We start from the raw sequence: 20,073 nt of genomic DNA on the forward strand, positions 1-20,073 counted from the left end.
TTTGTGAAAATTTATTTCAATCATTTTTGTTATAAATAATCATGACAATTATTGAAATAATTGCAGATATTCGAAAGATTGTATAAACATTTTAAAATTCTCTAGTTAAAAATCATGTATTGCAAAAATATGTGAAAAAGACAAAAAAAAATCGAACTTATATGTTTATTTATAATTATTATTGTAAACCAAAGTGAAATACTATGATTGAAATAATTAAATCCCTCTGCCAACTAGGATTATTAATTTAAAGCAGCTCATTGATATTAATATGAATAATACTAATGAATGCAATTTCATAAAGTTTAGTTATAATGTTTCAAAATTTAAGCCTATTCCTGTCAAACATTTAAATACCGAAAATTCGGCATTGTTAACTGAGGAAAGCGCGACGAAATTTTGTTCACGTATTTAAAAAGAAAGTAACAGCGATATAAACAAAACATTTTCTGGTTGAAATTTATAATAAACGAAACATTTATTAAAACTGTAAAAATAAACATAAGTACTTTAAACATTGCATGCTCGTTATAAATTCCTAATAAATCAATCCGTTATAAATCAATAAAAAGTAAAATAAATAAATGTTAATTAAACTCTTTGGAACCAGCTAAAATAATTATGAAAATAATGATAACGAAAATTATGCTCAAATTTTCATCTAATATAAGAAAAGAATTATCTTTTCAAGATCAATAAACCCACTTAAATGAAAACTAAATGCAGGCAAGAGATCTAGTCTATTAAAATCATATTATGAAGAGTTGTCATCCCCAGCATATTAGACGGATGTCATTCAAAAATATTCAAATACGCCCACGCCTGGAATCTAATCCACATATTTCCAGATTTTCTTATTCGCACTTCCAACCTTCGCACTCCTCTTCGCCGACAGTTCTTTATGAGAAAAATCATTTGTTGTTGTCATGAATTAAGTTTTAAGCGTTTAATTTAATTCCAAGATTTAGAGATGATATTTAGTGTTGTGGTTTATTTGATCATGGTAATGCACTCAAGGGCTATCTGCCTAAGAGGAGGGATACCTCCGTGGAAGATTTTCTAAGGGAAGCTGGCTCATATAGATATTACACATGGGGAAAATCATGAAGCAGTCTGTTCGCCAGGATTCGAACCTAGGACCGAACTACCAGTGTTCAGCGACTTTACCACTCGGTTGCAAGTAGACCTCGATGATAGTCAATGTATCAAACATAATTAATATCTTTCAAAAATTATGTTTATTTAGCTTCTGGAAATAATGCATTGATAATTTGAATGCAGAAAGGGCGTTTCCGAAGCACTTGAAGAGCAACCAATACTACTTAAGGAGACGGTGGACTTTAAAAATTCGTTTTTTAAGTTTTTGTGTTTTCAACAAGAAATTTTATGCGTATACATATTTATAACATCAGTTTATAAAATATATGATCAAAATTTCAATTTATTTTAAATTAAAATTTTTTAAACAAATAATTAATTATTTTAATTAAAGATTTAAAATGCTCCTTGCGCGCTAATTTTCAATATTTTTTCTTAATTTTTCCTTTAAGTTAGTTATAAGGACTTGAAAAACGTTTTTGTACATCCGTTATTGAACATGATGGATCGGAAATTTTTAAAAAGGATTTTTGTGAACGTAAACCCAGTTTTCGGAAAAATGTCACTTTTTGTTAAACATTATCACAAGTTTAAACTTCTTAATAACCTCATACCCAAAAATGCATACTTAGATCTACTGTAACATATAACAAGATTGTTTCTTCCAAATATCATTCATTTTTAACTAAAAATGAGACGCATGGAGCATTTTCAAGAGATACGAACTGCGAAAAATTTTGTTTTGTGAAAACCGAATTTAAAGTTTTTCTTCAAACTTACCTTTAATACATGGTCATGAAAAACAGAAAATTATTTTTAAATATGAATATGTAGACACTATATAACATTTTCATCATTTAACTAAACATATCGCAAATTGGTATGCGATTCGAAGTTAGGAACAATTTATGCATTATAGCCAATGAAACTTCTAAAACTCACTCGCATCATATGTTTATACTTAATTTGATACATTACATTATCTTTTAATGCTTTAGAATATTTTTTACTATTTCTGTTTTTTCCAAGCAGGTAAACTCCTCCTTTTGCTTTGGTTCAAGCGCCGTTGATCACGCTTTTTTACAACGAGTAGGGAAAACGACTTTGTTTCCTCCTGTTCTACGTATAGCATTCACAAGTTAAATTCATTAATAGTTGTCAATACTTGATATTTCTAGCCCATTTTTTTTAGAAATAAACACTTCTTTTGGGAAAATATATAAATTATTACATCAATAAATAACTGTTGAAATACATTTTTTTTTACATTTTCTCCAAAATTTAAAGGGCAAAGTTTACGTTGTTTACACATTTGAAATGCTTGTAACTTGTTTAAAAATTAGAATATTTAAACTCGGTTTTTTGCATACGATGTAATTTTATATATGGTATATTATGAGAGTAAAAAAAAACAAATTCAATACTTTGGTTGATTTTTAGTTATTTTAAAGTCAACCGTCCCCTTAATACCTCGACTCAAGGGAAAAAAACGGACTACTTAAAAAAATTAATTAAATTGTAATTACGGAATGAAACATTAATTAATTTCCTTAATAAATTAGGAGGTATTCGAAGTGGGATGCGAGGATCAGTAACAAGTGACATATAAATTTCTAAATCATAATCAGATTTTAAATTAAAAAAAAATTAAATGTAAATTAAGCTTTGAAATTTTGCTGCACAGTATTAATTCACTACAGCATTAATGATCACTTCCCCAAGAATACTTAATATGATCCGAAATAATGAATAAAGATAATTATTTAATATTTTAGTATTCAAGTGCATGCAATTATATACTTTAGTTGGGCATTTCAGCAAGAACAACAACAAAATCAAAATTGTCAATAAATGGGTGGGAAAAATGTAGCTTCTTGTCTTCCTGCCAGCATCTGTATGAGATGCTTTTCTCATCTGTAATATTCATTAAAAATAAGCAGGGAAAATATGGAATTTGAAATGAAATTCTAGAATAGTTGCATCGCTCTAAAAATATTCTAATTAATATTTTTATTTCAATTACTCACTAAAGACTGAGATATATAATATACATATATGTAATAGTAATTCTGAACTAAGTTAAACTTTCTGCATTGGAAAGATTCGGTAACTCACATAGGCGTAACATCTTTTAATCAGTAAATAGTTAGTTCTTAATTCTTTGGTTACAGAAGAAAATTTTAGTCATTCTTCGTATTTTGCGGTGTTAATTTCGTTTACAAAGTCACAGTTTCTTCGCTGGGTTCTATCTCTGTAGAATATAAAACAATACCATCAATGGGAGCTTCTTTTATTGTGGAGCCAAAGTCAATACTGCTCTCATTCTCAATACCGATAGCACTGTGTTTAAGACCGCTGAATACTGATAGTTCGAACACAGGCGAGCAGGATGCCTATATAGTTAGTTTCCAAGTTTTTTCTCTAATTTTAGTGTGAATATGAAGCAGTTTCCATTAGGAAGTCCTCCATGATAGCATCCCTACACTTCGACAGACAGCCCACGTGTGCTTTGCTTCAGTCTCGATATGCACCATCTCCAAACAATCTTAAATTATCTTATTCATGGTCTTAATATGCTAAAACTTCACACAGTCATATTAGCGTCAACATTTAAGAAGTTGAATGTCTCAGGAAATGGCATAAATGATTCCACGTTCCGTCACAGACAGCAAGAGGGATTTTTTTAAAACATTATTTTTTAAAAAGGAATATTTTGTATATCACAGTAATGTAGATTCATAACCTGAAATTATGAGTACTAACACAATCACAAAGGATGGAAGCTGTTTAGGCCTCTTGGGAAAGCTTAAAATTAGATATGTATACGTCACTTACTTACGCCGCACACAAGATAGAATCATGTGATATAATGAATATTTTCGTCCGCAGTATAAGTTACAAGAATATTTATGGCATGTCTGTGACAAGCTGAAAGTAACAAATGTGTTTCTTAGAACACAATGCATACACCTAAAATTAGTTGATTTTGTGTAAGTATTAGGAAACAAGCTAAACATTACATTAATATGTTTGGTCTGAAATGGAATCACTAGCTGTGAAAAATAAAGAAGTATTTTCCTAACTGTAACTTCTTTGCATCAAAACAGAAAAGAAGAAAGACAATTTACAGAAAAAAAAAAAAAAAATAGTTTTCTTGTTTTAAAAAATTAAAGTTCCCTAAAATTTATGAAGTCAAAATTAAAAAGAATGTCTTTTGTTGGTCCTCAGATTAGGCGAGGAGTCCTTTAGAAACAAGGCGAAAAATTTCTTGCATAATCAATATACAGAATACGGAATGAATTATTGTCCTTCAGAAAAATTATTATTCTATAAAGCGATGAGGGGTACTATGTTATAAGGTATTTCTCCCGCCTTCTTAGCGTGCCTTCCTTGTGTAGTGGTTAACACACTCAACGCGAATTCGAGAGGTCCGTGGTTCGAGTCCCAGCGAGGGCATTGCTCATTTTTCAAGTCTCCTGCTTCCAAATAACCTAATGTCTCTACAGTGTTACCTAAAATTAGTTTTCTGAACTCTAAAGTTAGTATTTTCCGAAAGAACATAACAATTGTTGAATAAAAAGTATGAAAAATTTTTTCTATCAGAATAGATTAAAAATACATATTGCAAAAGCAAATGGAATCACACAAGATTTTAAAAAGCGATATACGAGAGGTAAAATATTAAATAAATCAACAAAATCTGCAATGAATCACATGTGGAAAAGAACATTTATTCCTGGTTTAAAAAAAAATGGTTATGGTATTTTAAATATTCATTTTAGTACTGCCCCAAGTGTAATACAAATGTATACCTCTGGCGAGAATTGTTCAATATTCTCCTAGCTTCGATAGCTTGGGGGAAAAAGACGGGAGGTAATAGAAACACAGCTCAACAAAACCCTCACGATTGATTATACTTCGAATGTTCGTAGCCATAACCTCTTCGACAATGGTCTACACGCTTCTCGCATGGCTATAAAAATACCTTAATATGAATAGTGGGGAGCTTGAGCAAAATCTTATTTCCCTTGTCCAATATGTTCCAAGACATGATGGAAAAAAAATCGAACTCACCCGATAAAACGTTGTCGCCTTGGAAACGAATTCCTTTATCCTTTCCTTTTGTTCAGGCAGCCTCAGGAGCTGAATTTGTCCCTTGAACATTCCCCTTTAAAACCTTCAGCAGGTGGTAGGTGGGCATGATTTGCGAGTTCGTGCTATAGTCCTCATTGTGCTCAAACTGTAGAACAGTGTCGAACTAACATGGCGTCATGTAACGGTTTTAGTACGAATTTTACTTGCTTTGTCATCAGTTATATCTTTTTTTTTCAGCAATTTTTATTAATTGGATGATACAAGGAAGAGAAACGGGCGCCCCTGACAGAGTTTGCAACCTTCACCTTGAACGAAACTCTGGAATGCTGAAATGCGTTCCAAGGAATTCTTTTTTCATCCTGCATATGGATGAGTAATGCAAATGAAAAAAGGCCTTTCCTTTCTAAGAAAGATACACACGTGTCAGACTTTTAGGAAGCCAAAAAATGCTATTTCTGAAATGAATGTTAATTTCAGCTTCGTTCTGCACATATACCCCCATAAAACGCTAGAATGAAACAACTGTTGAAATAATGAAACAATTTGTTAAAACCTGACTCAGTTCCAAATTTCTTATTTTTATTTTTTAATATCACCAGGAAAGAACTGTTATCATGTCAAATACACATTTCTGTGCCAATTCAATCGTTTCCTTAGTTTTCGAAAGTCGAAGGGGATTTTCATGTTGCCATTTTATAAAAACAATTTTTTACCTTTATTAATTTGAATAGAAATACGTGAAGATTCACAAACTAGCTTGTACTAGCTGAAATACCCATTATACACCCGGGTGGCAAGTACTTAAAAAAAAAAAAAAACTCAAAACCTTATCTTCAAAGCAAAAGAAAAACCTAAATTCAGAAAGTGAACGAACATACTGGCGTTGCCAGTTGCTCTCTTCAACAGCTCCCCCATCACATCCTTACTTCTGGAATGATGAACATTTATTGCTTCCTCCTTGAGAATGTCTCACCATAACCTCTTCCGTCTCAGCCGCTCTTCTCCTCTCTATGCAACGCCCTATACTGATAACTGATGACACACTGTACTTACCGCGTTACAATAGTACGCCACGCTAATTTTAACGCTAACTGCATAATTTTACCAAGCTTGATTAAAACTGTAGAACAGTATCGAACTAACACGGCGTCACGCAATGGCTTTAGTATGAATTTTACTTACCTTGTTATCGGTCATATCTTTTTTTCGGTAATGAGCTTTCGGGAAATCACCATCAAATTTGGCCGATTTTGTCAACATTTAAAAAAAAAAATATATTAACGAAACACTGATAGATGTCACACTTTAAATTTCCTACATTGCTCTAGAAAGTTCTACACAGTTCTAAAAAGTAAACGAACGTAACACTATATAGGTTTTAGTAAAAACGCAATAATGGCGCCGTAAATCTACGACGTCACGTGATTTCAGATTGAAACTGTGTAGAAATATTAATATTTATTTTTTGTGAAAAAAAACTGAATCGAAATATGTAAAAAGGGGCTATGTGAAAAAGTCAAATTTTACAGGAGGAGGAAATAATTCCATTCCTCACAAGAATGTCAGATGTCAACAGCAAAAAATTATGAGATCGATGTAACCTGGACCCATGTAATTCAACGTTTTTTTTTTTAAAGTCTCTTGACATACTTACGATAAATAGGATAATTTGTTTTTATTGCTCCTGAGAAATTTGACTTTATCACATAGCCCCTTTTTGTATCTCAGGATTCAATTATAAATCCCTTGCTTATAGCATGTATGACTTCCACTGAAAGCGGGACGCAACAACGAAGACGTGAACCTAAGATAGGTGACGTGAGTGCGATGTTTTAACACATACACCCAGAGTATGGATTTCGTTGAGTGTTTTTTCCAAATCATATGTAAACAGTGACCTTCCTCTTGTTTAAGGCCAAATGTGCAAAATTTCATCAAGACAGAAAAAAACCTGTGAATTTGCATGAATTACACGCACACAAACAAATGGACTTTATATATATACAGAGAGAGAGGGGGGGGAAGAGAGAGAGAAAGAGAGACAGACTGAGATGATTTTAATGAATCCAGATCATGCAGTTTCATGGATCCAGCAGGATGTTAACAATACTTGAAATGAATAAGCGTTTATTGGTTTTAAATCGCTTAATTTGTTAATAAAAAAAGAATTAATTTGAAATAGAAATTAAATATCTTTATGTTCTGTTAAATAACAAAACACTGCGGCGTAGAAGATAAAAATATTTTTATTCAAAAAGAGGCAACACATTTATTTTAAATCATTCAATATGTTTATTAAATTTGAAAGAAAATTTATTTCGAGTAGCAGCACATTTCTTTTACGTCGCCGAATTTTCTAATTAAAACTGAAGCATAAATATCCTATACTTTGCATAGTGGCAACAGAAAGCTTTACCGATGACACACTGTTCTAACCGAGTAATATTATAGATATTAATAAATGAATCAATTCTCTGTTTTCTTCGCAAATTTTTAATCTGATATCATAACTGATTTGCTAAATAATGCGTCTCAATTTTAATTTCTTTGAATTAGAATTATTTTTTGTGGATAATCATTCAATAGAGACTTTTGTTTATTGGATGGGGAGTAGACAAATAATTGATTCGGGAAAAAAGCTTACAGAATGAGTTTTAGTCTTTAGATTTCCAATCAAAATTTCTGATATACAATAATTCTGAGCAATCGAAACAATGTTGTAATCCGGAAGAATTTTATCACACACGTTACACAACGTTACGTTGCTTTTAATAAAAATGAACTGGAAGCTTTTAATGGCAAAAGCAAACATAATGCCTTAATTTTAACTGAAATAGCATACTTCTTTGATTCTAAAAAGCAATCCTTAATTTGTTTAGCACTTCTGATGAAAAAAGAACTTTGGGTTTAAGAAATTCTAAGTAATAATATATAACTAATAAATAATAATAATATACAACTAATAACAATATAATATTCCAAGAAAATAAAATAATATAAATATTTGCTAAATGCATTTAGAAATATTTTTAACAACTGATTTATTAAATATCACAGCGATATTTCTGTTTAAATTAACAATTTAGAAAAATGCATTATTTTGAAATAGTAATTCGGAAATATCTGCGATTTCAAGATATAAATAATGCGTCTTAGATTCTATGAAATACGGTAATATTAATAACATTATATAGATAGCGAGTTAACAATGTTTTAAAATAAAGTTCTCACAAAACCAAACTTAAAGAGATAATATTCTCAATCTAGCGTTTGCACTATACAATCTTTGTTCAGCTATACACTGCTTAAAATGTTTTTGCAGTTGCTTGATTCGTTCGCAGAACTTTTCTGGAATATTGCTTAATTCTCTAATTCCTGAATCTCTTCAGTGTTATTCTAATTATGTCCTTTCAGGTGATACTTCCCTTCAGGGAAAAGAAAGTAATCTGGAGATGACAAATCTGGTGAATAAGGGGCGTTTGAGAATTATGACACTTTGCTAAAAACTGCTTGACGAGAATGAAAATGTGTGATGGCGCATTGTCATGTAGCAGAAATCAGTTATTCGATTAAGCTTTTTCAGGCCAAACGCACTGACTTCTCTCCACAAGTTTGTCCATCACGTCTTTATAAAATATGGAATTATCTGTCACTCAGGAACTCCTTTTGATTAACCTTTTCCAATCAAAAATGGTCACCAGCAATGTCTTTACTCTAGATTCCTGAAACAGAGGTTTCTGTGACCGAGGTGAACCTCATATTGCACAGTGATCTTTAGATTGAAACCGTCGACAAATTTCTTCACAGAATGAACACAAATTTCTTTAAGAAAGCTATGAACTACAGTTATTTAAGCCAATTTCTCTGCAGGATTTACGTATAAGCTACACAAGCTATAGCTTAGCCAAAAATTAAAATATGGTCTTAAAATATAGTATAACATACTTACGTATAAAGGGCCCCATATCTCAAATAGCTTAGGGCCTTATCAAGTCTAAATCAGGCTCTGGCCAACTTAATGTCTTCAATTACAATATTCTTGAAGAAGACTCTGATATTAGACCTCTCGCGGCCCACCTCGTCCGTGACTCAAACTTTCCTACGTAGTATTTACATAATACTACGTAGTATATTTTAATAATGATCATACAATTATGATTTAGCTATCTTTTCATATGTTGTACATTCTATTGCTTCTCTCAATTTTTATATGTAACCTTTGTATTTTGTACATTATATTTGTATTTTGTATTTGTAATATATCAATTGTTTTCCATATATTTTGTTATGTTAAACTGTGTCATGACTGGTCTCTGCTGTTTACGCACAATGCAGACATGCACCTCTCAGTTTTCCTCACTGTTCCGTTTGGTTTTTCTTACTTTCTATTTTTGCCTTCTTAGAATTGTGACTCCTGGCCATCTCCTTTTTACCCATCTTCGACCTCCACTTCACTTCGTCCAGTATTTCGTAATGTCATGGGCCTTTGGGCTTGTTTCAAGAGCCAGACCGAACGCGCTTTGCGCGATATTTTGGCCATATTGGTGCGGATGCGAATGAGGTGAACCTTTTCTCACCAAACCAAATGATTACCGTTTGATCTGAGAACGGTTAAGTTTCATCTCCACTCACTATGTGTTTGACACACAAACTTTTAAACAACTTTAATGATTAATTACGTCCATTTCACGAATGATAGGGCAATGCTTAAATTAAATATAGCGATATAACAGTGAATTTGCAATAAAAATAAGATGATAAATGAATTCATGTTCCCATTTTACCCATTCATCAACACACCTTCCTTTCTTCGTGCTATCTACCAATGCAAGTCATCTCGGTATTCCCACAGTTAATCAAGATCAAGCAGAAGATAAGAACGATCGTGATTAGAAAATAAAGATGATTAATTACTTCACAGATAAGCTGAAATGCAATTTCTAGCAATCTATCAACACATAAGCAAACCTATATCTAAATTATCTTTTGTGAACAGAATTCTCGTATTTCATCATCCATAAAATAGGTTGTCATTTACCAGAAAAAAGTTCTTTAAATATGCAGTTCCACTAATACTCCCCTGTCAACAACATGCAAAATTTTCTTCAACCCTTTTTTATTGTCATTAACTAAGACGACATAACATTAAAGAGAAACTTCGGAAACTATTTACACGTATAATAATCTTGTAAAGAACATTAGAAATTTCCTACATAATGTATTTTAACAGAACTTTAGATAATCAGCTATCGAATTTGCTTGTACATGAACTTCATAAAATTACTAATAAAAAAATATGCTTTCCGTAGTCACTAATTATAACGTCTGATTAATTCTTTAGCTTATTAATTTTTATTTCTTATTAGATTTATTCAATTTTTATTTCTTACACTTTCCTATTCTTTTCTTGTCTTCCGTCACATTAGGAAGCTCTATGAAAAGAACTCAGAAGTCCAACACCAGACGCCCTATAAAAAGTTGGTTACGCGAATAATGAACGTTATTCGCGTTAAACAGCATTGACTCTTTCATATAATCCTTAGTTCTTGCTTCAGTGAAATACTCGCTGGTTTTAAATTTCTTCCTTTAATTCGCAGACTATCAGTCGTTTGATTGAACGAACGTTGAAAGAGAATTTAGTTTGAATATATCTGATGTTTAATTTATTAGGCAGTTAAATTATAATTGTTAATAACTTCGTAATTATAAATGAATTTGTGGGCATTTTTGGAATTAGCGATTTTTTTATGTTTATGCTCAAATTTACTATCGTTACTTTGTTTTACAATTTATTTAAAGCTGCGTGTCACAAGCTGGGTGTTGTAAAGAAAGCTTATTTACTTACTAATCAGCTGCTTCGGCCGAGTCAAGTTGGCAAGCAGACTTTTACGTTAGAGTTACAAACACAGTATATAAACTCAGCCGTAGCTCACCGAGGCATAGGTTTGGTATTTTATGATTTTTGAGAGATATGTAATTGTCCAGTAAGTATTGAATTCATTTGCCATGAAAATTGCGCAGATAGCTTAATTTCAGAAGTAAACGTATACAAATACTTTGCACAACGATTCTAAAATATTTTTTAATTCGCAGTTGAATTTTAAGGTTTAGTAATAATTGCACCAATTTTAACAGCAATTCCTGGAAATATCACCAGTGAAAAATTTATATCATTTTTCATATAAAATTTTCTGTTCAAAATATAGTTCATATGAGTTAAAAATATAATTAACATTTGCACATTTCAATAAAAGTATTCTAACTTTTGATTTTATATTTGTTTAGTAAAACTCTTTATCCTTCAGAGATATTACGGTATACAAGTTTTTAACAAAATTTTTCAATCAAAAATGTAATTCGTAATCTAAACAATTATGTGAATTTCGAAAAAACATTCCGTAGAATGTTGCACTGTCATCGCTCTGCAAAATTTTAAAATAATAATAAATAATAATTGTGCTAATAGAAAGTTATCAAAAATTAATTTCAGTCTTTGATCCAGACAAATAAACCAACAAACAAGCAAAAAAACTTCTTAAATAACATCATATAAAAATTTGGCACTAGAGAACTGAAAACAGCACTAATGTTTAACTTAACTACGGACAGTAATTTTAGAGCAAATAAACTGATGTTTGTATGGCAGTTTAATAAACTATCTATATTCAGCCGTTTACACGTCGTTCACGTCATCTCCTAAGCTGGACATACAGCTCTAAATGTTCAATACAAAACAGAAATCAAAACGGTAACTCATGTAAAGTTTAATCAATAAAACTGTTTCAATTAAATCGTGACTTCTGCACACATATTTATCCCCCTTCACTGATGCATGCCCTCACGTTCGAAGTGCTAGTCTGTAATGAAGCTGCACGCTGTTCACCTTTCATTTTTTTGATGGAAGCTTTCCCTCCCATAAACCTATTCATAATGCAAAACGGTGAACAGTGTTCCGTCGATTACGAATACCACTGACAAAAGCAAGCGTTCCACTTCCGCATCCGAAAGAGTTATCTGAATTAGGGAAAGTGCCACAACAGGGGGGGAGGATCATCCGCGATTTTTCGCCTAGTTTGGAAGAAGATGGGGAGGGACGCCTTTTAGCAGATGATTTCGAAAAATTAGTTATTATCTGTTCTATTGAATTTCAGGGAATTTCAATTATCGGAAATAACTGGTACCAAATCCCATATGGTCATTCCAGAAATTCATATAGTTTATTGTCTCCCTTCCCTCCATATATACCAAATTTGTATTTACAATAAAGAAAGTGAGGGAATTTTATTTTTTCGTTTAAACTACTTTAGAAAGCTTTTTGATAAAAAAAAATAATATATTTTTATTTCTGCAACCCTAAATAAACTTTTGGCGATAAAATTAAAGAATAAAACTGTTACTTATTTTACTAACAAGCGCCGTATTCCTATTTCAGTTAAAATTAAACAATGCATATTTAATTTGCACAGATTGTGAAGCGATATGCATAATCTTAGTATTTATTTATTTATTATTATTTTGTATTAAATTCAGTAATGGATTTTTATTCTCCAGCAGACTGCTCTCTAAACTCATTTAATCGACCATGCAGTTTGGCAAAATATTTATTTCTGCGAAAAAAATGAATAAAAATTTCTGCGAAAAATTATGTTGCCATTTATTGTGGCATAAAATTTGTAATTTATCTTTCAAATTATAATAGCATGTTAGATCAAACTGAACGATTTGAGAACGGTATTTGCGCTTCTCAATAAAATTATTACCTTTTTACATTTATGCCATAATTAAGAAATGCTTTCTTGACTACTTTTATAATTTATACCACTAAAATTTTGATTTTTACTACATCATATAATGATTTTATTTACATTCGAATACCCATCCTCTAATAAGTAAAATAAAGCTTAAAACAATGCATTTTGTTTTGGTTCTGAATAAAGCCGCGCTGAAAACAGTGTAGGGTATTTCTCCCGCCTTCTTAGCATGCCTTCGTGGTGTAATGGCCAGCACGCTCGACGCGTATTTCGAGAGGTCCGTGGTACGAGTCCCGGCGAGGGCACTGCTCATTTTTCATGTCTCCTGCTTCGAAATATCCTAATGTCTCTACAGTGGCGCAGAACTAAAAAAAGGTGGTGGATGATGATACTCCACCACCAGGATTTGGCGACTGGGTTCCATAGCCCCAGTCGCCCTTTAAAAGGGGCAGTATATAAGGTATTTCTCTAGCTGTGTTAGCAAGCCTTCGTGGTGTAATGTGCAACACACTCGGCGTGTATTCGAGAGGTCCGTGGTTCGAGTCCCTGTGAGGGCATTGTTCATTTTTCATCTTTCCTGCTTTCGAAATAACCTAATGACTCTACAATGGGATAGTGAAGAATTTGTTTCGGATTTAAAAAAAAACAATAAGGAATGCAAAATTAAAAACCTAATAAATTACATATTAAAGTTAAAAACGATGAAATATATATTAAAATAACAATTTTGAGATTTTGCTCAATTATTAAAATCCGTCATCACAAGTTTAATGAAGTGTTTAAATAGGCCTTAAAAATAGCAGCAAAACAGAACAAACACCTTAAGAGAATAGTAAAGTATACTATATATTTTACTATTCTCTGAGAAAACCCGTCTCTGAAACTCTTGTAACTGAAAGGGTGGGAAAAACCTTTTCAGTTGCAAGATTTAAGTTAATAAAGATTTTAGGTAAAAATAGCAGATTTTAAATTTAAATTGCCAAATGACAATATGAAAGAATTGAAGGTAATCATTCTCACACATTTTTATTTCTATATTATCACTGTTATCATTCGATTAATATCTTAAAACAATTTATAAGTGAGAACCCAGTTATTTTATCTTTTAATCCCATATGACCAAAATATATTACAAAAATATAAAACATTAATGTTCAGTTTCTTTAACAAATGCGGCATAACTTAAAAGTATTCCATATATTTCATTACATTACATTCAGTTTACGCACTAACAAAACAAGCTCTCCTCCCCCCCCCCCGAAAAAAAAAAGAGAGACGGGGAGGAAGGGAAAAAAATCATTGCCTTTCGTCGCAGAAAAGTTATTCCTTCTGATCAGTCTGAACAAATTTTATTTTTATCAAATCAGTTATCTTATTATTTTGCCTATACATGTTGTTTCGTCAGCTTCTTCCAGGGTGCAAATTAGTTACTGCACATAAGAAGAGAGTTCTTGATGAAGTTCAGAGAGGGCTTTTAACTCCCACAACTAATTTTGCCCACCTCCTAGATTTATTTTATTTGACTTTATCTTTGCTAGCTGTGCTTGCTCGCGCGAGTCAAAGTTTAACTTGAGCCTATAAATAAAACTTATCGGCTCAATTTGTCTTGCCAGTTTTCACAATTTAAAACACTCAGACTTTTGTGGTATTATTTTAGTAAAGAAGATGGGATGATAAATCCCTCGGTTGTCTTTATGGAGCCAGAATTTAATATTTTATATAGTTAAGTTCCGCATAAACGTATTTTGTCAATAGTGTAAATTTACATTCATTTAAATTTATGTTTGATTCAGAAATCCAGTGTCATCATCGCTAAAAGCCATGGTACTCTTAATAATGAAAATTAAATATTTTGATTTTAAAATGCCATACTGTTGGAAACAACAGAAGAGATTTTTTTTAAAAAAGGCTTTTGAAAAAACATCAGAATTCGGTAAATTACGTTAGAAATTCCGAAAACGCATCATTCGAAAGATTAGTTTTCGATCTATCCAATAGTGTAAAAATCCAAATACTGAGATGATTAACTTTGATCATTAAACGATTACATGTGAGTAGTATTCAACACAGTAGTAAAATAATCTGTATTAAGAGTTAATGAAAATTTCCTATGGATTATTGTACTCTCATTGAAAAGACGTATGTGCAGAATAATTCAAGAAAATGGAGTTGAAGAGGATCAAAAATTCATTTTAAGTTCTAAAAACAAAGAAAGCAAGTTAAATAAAACTGTGTAAAAATAACATTATGAATAAGAACAACGAAACCCGTGTAGATATTTATATTTCAAACATTTTACTTATTTTATTTTAAGAAAAAAAGTGATTTACAAAACCGCAGAAGTGTCATGGACGATACAATAAAGTTGATGGGACCAAGTAATTACCGTTATTATTTCGACATTTTCTTGATGCCTTATAATAATCGCCATAGATTCCACTAGGGGGAAATGCGTGAGAAATAAAGAGTCGGCCGTAAATGCATTTTTGATTGCTTCTTTGCGGAAGGAAGTAGAGAACCAACTGACGCATTCTACAAGTTGCAAGAATGTATTTATTGCATATACCGCCTAATCCAGGTGCGTAGGTCATCGCACGAAGGGAGTAAATAAAATTGTTGCAATTAAATTTGCACTGCTAATTATCATTTACAGACTGTTTCAAAAGATAGCAATCCCAATATTAAGGATAAAGAAAACTTATTCACTGCAGTTTTCTTAAAGAGATTTCTTATAAAATTTGAAGTTTTTTACGTTATTACTGGGAACTGAAATATACCTTATTTCATTTTTTGCAGATATATATATATATACATATATATATATATATGTAACATGGACTTGTGATCAACTGTGCAAGCGACATTTATCTCTATAGTATATACACTGACGAACCATCGTATTACACGTAGAGAACATCATGCAGAAATACCTTGGCACTGCTGCTTCATTTTGGCGCATATAAGAACGCGAACCTGAGATATTTATAGCTGGATGCGCAGGCTTCTGTAAGCAATTGTTAAAAGTAATATAGTGGGTAAAACTCGTTGTTTAGAAACCTTCAATCGAGAACAAATCACAGGTGATTGACGAGCATTCAATTTCAGAAATACACTCAAGTTTTGAAGACTGCAACATTACGAAAGAACCAGGCGAATAATCTGAAATTTACAGGAAATGCAAAGCGGGTTATCATATGCAGATGAAGTGATAGCATATGTATAGGCCCAGCAGATCCCTCTGAAGTGTTATACAAATAGATAGCTGAAGAGGACTTTAAAGTAGAGCTTTATAACCTATCAACGCGATATGTTTTATAAAACTTCATTATCTTTCTCTGATGGTAAAAGTCTCAGCATAAACAAGTTGCGCCTTTGAATGGAGATGAGTTATCGGCCTGTGGCAAACAAGTATTTTCCCGTCGTAATGAGTCTGTGGAAGCAGTTGGATCTCCACACAGGACAACTTGGAAATCTACCAATGGAACATAGAATGTCATATATGCATGGGATAGCACAAACAGTGGTGGACGGCATGATTGCGATCTTCAGCTCAACTGAACTGTTGTCACAAATTTGAAGCTCTGCTACAGATGTACTGTTGTCAGAGTCAACAGATCGGCGGCGGTTGCTGTATCAAGGATGGCAAGCATTTCTTTGCGTAGATTTCCAATTGCACAAAGCTATACCGCTGATACCTGCGTCTACAAGAGGTTCGTCAACACAGCCACTGGCGTCGCCGATTGCCAACATTGTCCTTTCCTTTGCATTTCGCTTTAGTTTGGAGAACAGCGACGGTCAGATACACATTACATGCTGTAGGATTGAATGTCACTTACCGTTCATAGTATATTATTCAATGTTATACTAAATGATCACCAAACGTGAAGGTCTGGGGCGCCAGTGGACATTATGTGTAAACTCATCTTCAAAAACATATGATACTGTCTTCAGCAGCAGTTATATCAGAGAAGACATAAAGCTCAAAGTCATATTCTTCATTCAACGTCTTCCTAGAGGTATATTTCAACATAACAATACTCATTCACATGTTGGTAGAAATATTCAAGACCTCTCAGCATGTTAGATACTGCTTCTTGCTTGGCCTACCGTTCATCAGACATGCCGCTTATTGAATATATCTGGGATTTGCAAGCAGGTAATTCGTTCGTGACAATCATTACGGAGCAAGTATGGTTCATTCTTGGCTCGGACAGAAGCAGTATGGATATCATTTGCTTCTCTCATCTTAGATACAGATTTAAAACTTGTCTGATTCAATGTCACGATGAGTTCGAGTTTTTACCGCATGGCAGCTTCATAAAATTCTGACCCTTGGCATTTGATATTCATGCATTGCCCTGTAAGTTTAAGCTCTTCTTTCTATTACTAAAAATGGTATGTGGAATTAATTTCATTGAACTCGGATTGTTACAGTTTTCACAAACTGTAATATGGTTAGAACATTGATGTTTTTTAATTCCACAATGTGAAAGAAGTCTATAATGAGTAAAAAAAAAGAGAAAAATGAAAAAACGTTATATAAGAAAGACTAACAGGGTAACTGCAAGAGACACGCAGCTTTGAATAATCCTGGTCTTCTAAGACTCAGCCGTATTGTACGTAGCTAGAGACACCAAACTGTAGCTCATCACATCACCACCCAAATAAGTTAAGAATCAGATTGTTAATAAAAGAAGTGTCCAAGCGATCGCTTTAGTCGTTTTTGACACCATCAGAAACCGAAGAAACTTCTCTCTACTCGTCATTGGGCTTAACGGGTCTAGCAGAAAGCTTCGAAAGGATCATAGATAATTGGAAACAAAATGCTTGGAGTGATCAGTCTTAACACCACCAAGTGCATTACGCTGATGGTATGCAATGAATATGACTCCAGCTTTACGAAGTCATTGATCCAGCGTGCCAGACTGGAGCTAAACAAAATCATAACGGCTCAGTGATGATGTCGAGTGTTTCTCTTGGTAATGTTTAGTACATTTGGCACTTATACAAGCACCTTACTGCTAGGTATAAGTACTTGTGATCGCTTAACATTTTGTGATACTATTTAATTACAAATTAACGCCACATCAGAAAATCTTTGCCTTATTTAACAATTAAATTAATTTGCAAAATACAGCAAGACTTATCGCATGTGTGCGAAGCCTGTAACAAAAATCCCTTGCAAATATGAAAAAAAAATTACGTTTTTACGGAGCTCGGTAGTCACAGAAGTGTGCCCTCGCCAGAATCTGAATCACGTATCTTCCAGCTGCTAACTAAATGTACTAACCGCACTTAATGGCAAATACATCAATTCTTTTTAAGTGGACACCTGTGTAACCAATAGACATGGATAATTATTGTTAGGATTATTAAGTAGCATCAATTTCTCTTCTGCCTGAACATTAAATTTATATGGAGAAAACACTTTGATTTCAGATAAAAATAAATTTTTAACAACTTTTTCCAAATTTAATCCGTTCAAAAATTAACAATGAATGGAGGTCTTTTTTTTTTCAGTAAAAATATAGAACTTAATTAAGAATTGAATGAATCTTAGTTGTAAAACATCGTTTTATTGGCTCTCGAGAGTTTTAAAAACACGAATTTCAATTTCTAAATTCAGTACTGCACTGGTTTAATCAATATGTCTGCTCACTTCAGGTTCCCTACACCAAAGTACCACATTTTACATAATGCTGTTTTTCGTTTAACCGGGGTATACTGCATGTACCTCGAATCTTTATAATTTTCAGAGAATAAACTTAAATAAAACAATCAATTCTATGACTAGCTTTTATTACATTTTTTCAAAGTAATCGCAAAAAGTATAATTTTGTTCATGGGTCCATATGTTCCGACCACATTAATACTGCACAGATATCTTACCATTAACAATTAAAAATTAATAACGGCATTAGAATTTCATTAAATAGCAAAAAATTCATTCAAATGCAGAGTATTATTAATCAAATAAACAATTAATTCCATGATGCACATTCTAAAAGTTTAAGAAAATTATCTTAAGTTTTAAAAATAATTTAATTTTCAGTGGTAAAGAACTGCACATAATTAATTCAAAACTACGAAATAAAATATTATTTTTCAGTTTTGCGTAAGAGCAAATATCAGTTTCTAGAAGTATTGCAAAACCAAACAAATGAAATTAGTAATAAATTACCTGTATTCAGCGAACACCATAAACCAGGAAGAGATATGAAAAAAAAAAAAAAAAAATTCCACATACAAATCTGAGACTAACTAAATATTTTTAGATAACGATAACAATGCAAATATTTTCACAGTCTTTCGAAAACACGCGCACACAATTTTATCGAGGAATTATATTTCTCCGCACGGTTTTTCACGCACAGTTGCCATGACAACCGCCGAACGTCACAGCAAAAGTTTTGCTACAGAATAACTCCGCGATACGTACAGTCAAGGTTACTTTTCATTATTCGTAAAGGAGGATGGAATAACTTACCTGCGTTGAAACTTCGCTCGTGCGAAATGTCGTCGGGCACGGATTTCCAAATGCACAACCGAGAACTCAGAGAGCTGACCTCCAATTTGAAGCAGACGATGGCGACGCACTCATAACCGGCGAATTGTAGGGTTGCAAAAAAGGATCAAGTGGGGCTATTTTTTCCTCGCCAACTGCGCGTCTGTGGGTGGAAGATTTATGTTAATTGCGTAAAATTTGAGTCAGAAATCCTGTTATTTTCTTGCCTTTTTTCCTGGAAACTTTGGTTTCTTTTGGAAGAAAATGAATGAAAAAAGCTTGATAATGTAATTTTATGCGTAAGTTTCAGTTAAAATAATCCTTATTTACTAAGCAATTTGAAAATCAAAATAATTTCTGTTTATTAGGAAATTGTCAAAGGGTATCATGAATGACAGGGCGCATGCATCATCTAGAAAAGAAAAGCTTTCTCGTAAAAAACTAGAAGACGAATCCCAAATTTTCTTGAATCCGAATCCGAATCTTAGAAGAGTTTCAGTCTTCATATAATTATGAAGACTGATTCTTATATGAAGAATGAAACGAAAGGGATAAAACTTTCAGTAGCTCTTAGATTTTTTTCAATTAAAGTAAAATTTTAAACTTGCATTTAATGAAAATAAT

At 32.4% G+C, this 20,073-nt stretch overlaps 1 protein-coding gene across 5 annotated transcripts in view; it reads right to left on the reverse strand.

Annotated features, from left to right (window-relative positions):
- Nucleotides 1–19,586, reverse strand: part of LOC118194424 (alpha-crystallin B chain-like) — an 84,801-nt gene extending 65,215 nt beyond the window's left edge. Inside the window, exon 1 of one of the 5 annotated variants that reach the window (XM_035365582.2) lies at nucleotides 19,432–19,586. The gene's annotated coding sequence lies outside the window, so the exon portion shown is untranslated. Of the gene's footprint in view, nucleotides 1–19,125; nucleotides 19,149–19,431 lie in introns of those variants that run through there. The other 4 variants (XM_035365580.2, XM_035365579.2, XM_035365581.2 and 1 more) reach the window with 4 other exon arrangements.
- Nucleotides 19,587–20,073: the final 487 nt, after the last annotated feature.

This window comes from Stegodyphus dumicola, chromosome 2 (assembly GCF_044657685.1).
Source record: "Stegodyphus dumicola isolate Sdum_Otavi_A_Nest chromosome 2, ASM4465768v1".
Lineage (NCBI taxonomy): Eukaryota > Metazoa > Arthropoda > Arachnida > Araneae > Eresidae > Stegodyphus > Stegodyphus dumicola.